Raw genomic sequence first — 7290 nt, forward strand, 5'->3', positions numbered from 1 at the left:
TAAGACACATTAAACAGGATAATAGCTGCTGTGACAATAAAACAGCTTTAATGGAGAAATATGATTGAGTTTTTATATTAATGGTGTTCCACATTTTTTCCTCATTTGGAGACCCAGACATTAATTACATAACCTCAGTGAATTCACTCTGCTCCCCCGTTACAGCCAGCATGCTCTTAGTAATTCATTCAAATATTAATAAAGTAATTGACTTGGATCTGACCAGGAGCAGAGCGACTGAAACCCCGGCCAGAACACTTTTATTATTTTCTTATTTTAAATCTTTAAATAATTCATGTTAACTCAGGATGGGAAAATGTCGGCCATTAGAAGATTTAATATGTAAAGGAAAAGCATGCTGGATTATATTCAGGTTCTGTGCAAACATGTTAATATTAAGGATGCAAAATGTTTATATCTAAACCATAACCTGATCATAACTTACTGTCCCATTTTCTGTTATTAGATTATTAATGTGGCTGAAATCTGAGCTAAACTTTTCAGAACAAAGTGAAGATTTATCACCAGGAAACAAACGTTCAGACGGACGCTACATGATTTCTGCTTGTTCAGGACCATGGAGCTGAATGAAAATCCATAAAAACATAAGCATTAGCATGAATTTGGGTACCAATAATCTACAAATATGAAAAATTAATCAGCATATCTTCAGTTAGAAATGATCAAGGTTCCTAATATACATTTCAAAAGTTGCTTCTTCTTCTGGACTCTTCAGATCTAAACTGGTTTTAACGATAAACATGTCAACATCATCAATAAAACATGCATGAAACCAAAACCTGCATTTCCTGAAATGTTTGAATCCTCTACTTCCTGTTCAGCTCTGAGAACATCTGATGAAATGTTGGTTGTTTTGCATCCAGTGGATGGAAACGCAGTGATCAGCATGAGACTCTGATTCAGACTTCACTGCCGTTTTACTGTCTGTCCTGTGAATCAGCCTCAAACTGTAACTTACAGAACTGATGTTTTCTGCAGAAACGGTTTTGATTATCAGACTAATTAGTGAGAAACAATCAGTGGTGGACAGAGATCATCCTGAAGACCAGCATCACCTCAACTTATTTTGTTCAAGTAAAAGTCAAATGTAGCCAGGAAAAAATTACTGAAATGAAAGTAAAAAGGATTTTATATCTGAATATCTGATTAAATATTTAGCAATTTATGTAATCAGACAGATAAAACTAAGTTCTATGTAAATCCTGGTCCTTCCTGTGCTGCAGGTTTTAGCCGTTTCCCTGCTGCACAGCAGAAGCCTGGATTAAATGGTTAACAAGCTTCTGGAGGTACAGAGGAAAGGAATCAGTTCTGGGGAAACATCTGAAACAGAGTAAAGCAACTTAAAGTTAGAGCAACCAGAAGCTCAGAGGACTGCAGAGCTTCCACTGGAGCTGTTCAGGTAAACAACATGTTTTTCATTTAAAACCAGCCTGGAGAGGAACATAACAGACATGTCCTCCATGTTCTGCAGCAGCGACTCATCACAGAGAAACACCTGCAGCTGCTGAAGCCTGGTTGGTCTGAGGTGAAGCTGCAGCAAGGTGCTGCAGTCTGCTGTAACTCTGAACGCCACAACAGTTCATCACATTTTGGTTTATTAATTTCTACCAGGTCAGAATGACTTCAGATCAGTAAATCAGAGAGAATCTGTCAGCAAACGGAGACACTGGCCTCGGGTCACGTTCCTCCAGCTAGCAGCTAGCACCTAGCTAGCACCTAGCTGCTGCCATCACTGGGGGAAAAGCCAACACATCAGGTCAACCTCTGCTGGGAAGCCTGGCAGCTCTGAGGTTTGTGTTTCAGATCCATGCAGGGAGAGATGGCGTACAGCCGAGACAGAAAACCGAGAAAACAGCCTCAACTGGCATGAAGGCTGCGTGGAGTCCAACTGAAAGAAGTGATGACTGTCAACTTCCTGCTGCCATCAGAGACACCACTTCCTGTTTCACCAGCTGAGCGCTGGCCGGGTCAGGCCAGGTTGAATGTTTCTGTTGCCTCAAACCAACAAAAAGCAACAATCAGTTCCACTAATCCTTAGATGCTCTAATAACAATAATAACTGCATATTTTAATAGTTCAAACACAAATATAACATTAATAAACACAGTGGAAAACATATTAGCACAACTGCAGGAGCTAACATCTGCAGCCTTACTTCTGCTCCTGGAGGTTCAACCAATCAGTGACAAGGAAAATTCATGGCACCACTCGATTGGCTGCGTTGCAAATACCAGCCAATAGCAGATTTTCTTTCAAATAATTTAGTCTCCAAGAAAAAATTATATATTTTCTGCAAATAATGTGGAATCATGTTCCACAGAAAAACATCTTCAAATACTGAGCTGTGAAAAGACGCAGGTCCAACTGTAGCATAATCAGACAGTTTGCACTTTAACACCATTTATTATGTGTAATTAAACTGATCTGCGTCCAAACACACACACACACACACACACACACACACACACACACACACCTGGTTTATATTATATTGAACTTAAATAGAATCTGCTGACAGTAAAAAACATTTTGTCTCTATAGAACTGTAAATAAATGATGCAGGTTCAATCGTTTAAGTTTACAGTTTCTGCTCAACGTGCCAGACTGAGCGTGTAACTGAAGAGACACTAATTAGCAAGATTCTTTTTCAAGCCTCAGTGAACAAAGAAAAGCATAAATGATGGTTGGTAACTCGTTTCGTCACTTCATGTCAAAACCGATGTTTGGAACAGGTGCCGTCTGCAAAATAAGTGAAATGAGTTTCCATTTTGAGTTTTCTGTCTCAGTTCCTCTTTTACACACACTTAGCAAACATTTTACACATCCAGACAGCAATTACTGCGCAGCAGATGTTGGCAGGAGAGGAGAACAGCCGATGCACAGAACAGAGCTGAACACAAAGAAAGCATTCCAGGCTGTAAGCACATCAGATTCTGTTCAGCTTTACTCTCTGAGAGCAGTAAATGTTAGAGGATATTTTTTCCTCCTGCGACCCTCTGAGCCTCTAACCTGCTCCTCCTGCTGTCAAGTGTTCTTGACCCATGCAGTAGAAAGGCTTTTAAATGAAGAGATGCTTTTTGCTGCAGAAGCATCAAACTTTCATGGTCTACAAATCCTGCGATGTGACCGAATCTCATCCGATGGCAACAAGTCAGCTGTCATCACCATCTTTAAAAATAAAAGCTGCTGATAGAATATAGAACAAGGAAGAATGAAACAGAACAGAACAGGAAAAGATCTAAACAAAGATGCAATATCTAAGGACATTATGGCACAAATAAATGTTAAAGTTTTAATTGGGCTGATATAATTTGAACTGAAGTTAGCGCCTTAGCATTAGCTTCTGCTAAATACTGTGTCGTCAAAGTTTCATGTATAATGACATCAGGTCAGAACTCTGTTTTAAATTTACTAAGTTTGACATTAACATTTTATTATCTGAACACATTTAAAAACGTTTGAGTTCAGTTCTTTAGCCACATGCAGAAACACCAACCAGCAGATGAAGGTTTTACTGTTTTATGAAGGAAAATATTAATTTACAGGAACAGAAAGTTTGAGTTCTGAGGAAATGAGTGAAAATGATTACCTCATTTGATATGTGCACAAAGGAACATGAATACTAGAATGATGCGTGTCATTGAATAAAGTATGTGTCTGTATTAGAACCATGTTTGCATAAGCCAGGTTGTGACCAGAGAGCAGAACGGTTCTGTGCAGAGGAACAGCGACATGAAAAGGCAGCATGACGGTTTCACAGTTGGAGGAACAGCGTGGGGCGAACCCGACTCAAAGCACATTCAAATTTAAGTGAGGATGGTTTGCACTCAAAAACATTTTGGACTTGTTAGATTTTTTTGGCTTCTCACCCCTCAACAAACTCCCTCTCATCTCACATTAGTTTTTTTCACTCGACTCTGCTGTGGTTGGGAGCTGAATGGCTCATTTTCATTTACTTTGCAGGTTTTTGAAATGAGTTTCCTGGTTAAATAGAAGCTAATAAAAACAGTTTAATAATGTATTTTATTAGTCTAGAGGAAGGAAAATGGGGTTTGATTATTACAATCTTTATCATTGTTAAACACTTGGACAGCTTTTTGGATACGTCAAAACTTATTCAGCAAAATGTTTTTTCATCTCATTTAGCAAAGAAACTTTGTTCTGGAAAACCCAGAACCGCCTAAGCAACCATAGAAACATAAAGTTATTTTGAATTTTGCTTCCAAATGCACATTGAAAACGTTGATGGAAACATGTTTGTGGCATTTTGATGGAGCAGTTCAAGAGTTTCACCACAATGTGATGAGAAAGAAAGAAGATCCTGTTTTTCACTGGCAGCAGCTGCGTATTAAAGCTTGGCCGTCCCATCTCTAAAACCATACAATCTATAAAAACCAACGTTACAAACAATTCAAACACTGGATAAACGCTCATCACTGTTTAAAGCTTTACAGAAATCTAATTCATGGTCTTTAAAATGTCTCTATTCTTTTTAATTAGACAAAATAAAAGATTTTAATGTATTTACTGTATGTATTTTAACCCATACAGACTGCTGGTCACTCAGCTTTTTAGCACCTTGTCTATAAAATATTAATATGGCACATTTATGAGCCACATTCCTCTCGCCTGGGATGAATCAGTGTGTTTTATAGTGTTTGTGTTGGTGGAGGCCTCTCTCCCTCCCAGGTGAACGTGAATCCATTGCTAATGTAATCAACAAGCCTTTTGGTGCTTTGTTTGTTTTGCTTTATTGGAATAAGTTGTTGTTCACAGATGAGCTCACCGATAAAGATCAATAAATAATTACTGCTCTCTGCCTGATGAAGTTTCTCCAAACTTGTTCCTGAGCCCAGAGCGATAAATGCTGTAATGAGACCAAAAGAGGGAAACAAAGGTCTGCAGTTTTCCCACAGAACAAAGGATAATGGATGATCCTTTTGGAAATGACTCCCTTCATCAGCGTCAGTAAAAGCTGCTCCTTCCTTCGTCTGAACCATCATCTGTTATGGATGCCTTTCTTTGTACATGTGAAGCATTTTGCTCAGCTCATGTTCTGGTTCTGGATTCTTCTGGTTTTAGGCTCAGTAACTAAAACTCTGTCAGTGTTTTTCAAACATAGACTGGACATTTTAATTTTATGCTCATTATAACTTTATGTTTTGAATGAGATGAAAAATGAAAGGTTTTATTATTTGACCATAAATCCAGGAGCAGGCAGCAGAAAGGCTCTGATGTCCTTCTGGATGGAAGCTGGAAGACGCAGCAGAGCTTCAGGGGAAAAACTGATGCAACAACTTCTTTCATTTCTGTCTCTTTTATTCTCTGCTGGATTCGGAAACGTGAGTCCATCTGAGAGCAACAGATGGCGTCACAAAAATGCCAAATGCATCAACATTCTCCGCAGAGTAAAGATTGTTTTTATTAAAACTTGATGAAGCTTTCACAAACTAAATTTGTACAAACTGAAATATGAAATAACTTTAATCTCAAGAGCTTACAGGGATCCAAATATCTGCCTGTGTGACGGACGTGAGCATGTGGCCTGAACTATCAGAACCTGCTTTGGTTCTGATCCATAAACTGAGCATGAGCCACACTGCAGAAAACTAAAACTAAATCTTACCAGGGCAAATATCTTCATACACTTGAAATAAAACAAAAACAAGTAACTTTTCAGGAAAGTTCTGATTCCACTGGCAGAGCTTTTTTATTAAAATATTAAAGATTTTTCACTTATAACAAGTGAAAAAATCTGCCAGTGGAACTGACATATACAGAAAAATAAAACTGTTGTTTCCTATGAGAAAAAACATATTTCTGTAAATGAAATGGTCTGTAGGTGGTGGGTTCATGCAGGGCAGCGGAAACTGCCGCTGCTCGCCAGGCGTCTCCTGCAGTGACACGCTGCTCTGTTAGTGGCTCTGGAAATTGTTTTTGAGGCCAGTGGGAATACTGGGATAGGAACTACAGCAGGATACTGTATAAGCTTCCCCATTAATCACAAAAGAGCTTATAAAGTATTATGGGATGGCAGTAATGAATTGGTCCAGAGGGCGGATCACCAGAGCGACTGCAGCAAATCGTCTGAATGAATCCTGACTTATAGTGATGAAGAGAAGATAAGATAAATCTTTATTGTCATTGTCACAAGAACAATGAAATTTAAACTTTATTAATGTTTATTTATATTTTATCTATTAAATTAATAATTAAATATTCACATATGAAATGTTTTAAAAATGTGCTTTTTTACGACACCAGCATGATCAGCTAACAGGAATATTAGATTAAATAAAAGTCAAACCTACATTTATCTGCAGACGTTTAACCGAAACGTTAAACTTCAACAACTGAAACTCCAACTGAATGTAATTAAACCCCAGAGAGTGAAAACATTTAGAAACCATTAATGCTTCATTTAACCCAAAGCGTCGGCTACAACGGCCCAACGCAGCGTGTTTGTGCTTTAATGAAGCTGAAAAATGGGCCCGTTACCACGGATACCTAATGTGAAACCACAAAAACAAAGAACTGCACATCAGATTAATCAGTGGAACAAGTTAAGGATAGTTGGCAGATTTCATCGATCAGATCTGGTTTTAGCTTCAACAGACTCACTTCCTCCTAAACAGGAAGTAAAGTGTTTCAGTTCCTTAGAGAATAAAGTTCAGCATCTTGTAACAACAGGCAGGATAGTACAGCATCACAAATATCTGGCAGTATGTACTTAAACTAGAGCCGGAAATGGAACATGTTGCTTTTGATTAATTAATTACATCGACTTCAAGGCCATTTTAGGGATTTTTTTTTTACGTACAAAAGTCCTGAATTGGAACATTTTTGAGGTTTAATTTCGGTTTCTAAACCAATCTGACTGGACTCTGGAAAACACTGATGTGTTTATGTTGTGCTAAAAGGAGTTAGCCTGTCAGCAAAGCTATTCAAGCCTAAACTAGCATCTTAATGCTAACAGATGCTAATGCTAAAGTAAGCACCACTGTCCACATCTGTAAAGGAGGTCCAGGAATGGTCAGGAGTTCTGTTATGGGTAGCATCACATTTTGCTCCAATCTGCTGGTTGAAGAACAGATTAAAAATATAATCTATAAAATGTCACCATCTAGTAAATCAGTGGAAATGACGTGATTGCTCTGCTGAGATTTCTTATTGAAGTTTGTTCAGGTTTCAGAAAGTCCAGTTCTGGTTCCTCTCCTGTGAGTCTGGATGTTTATGCATGAGCATCAGGACCGAGTTTGGGTTTGTGTT

Source organism: Xiphophorus couchianus, chromosome 19, assembly GCF_001444195.1.
Source record: "Xiphophorus couchianus chromosome 19, X_couchianus-1.0, whole genome shotgun sequence".
NCBI lineage: Eukaryota > Metazoa > Chordata > Actinopteri > Cyprinodontiformes > Poeciliidae > Xiphophorus > Xiphophorus couchianus.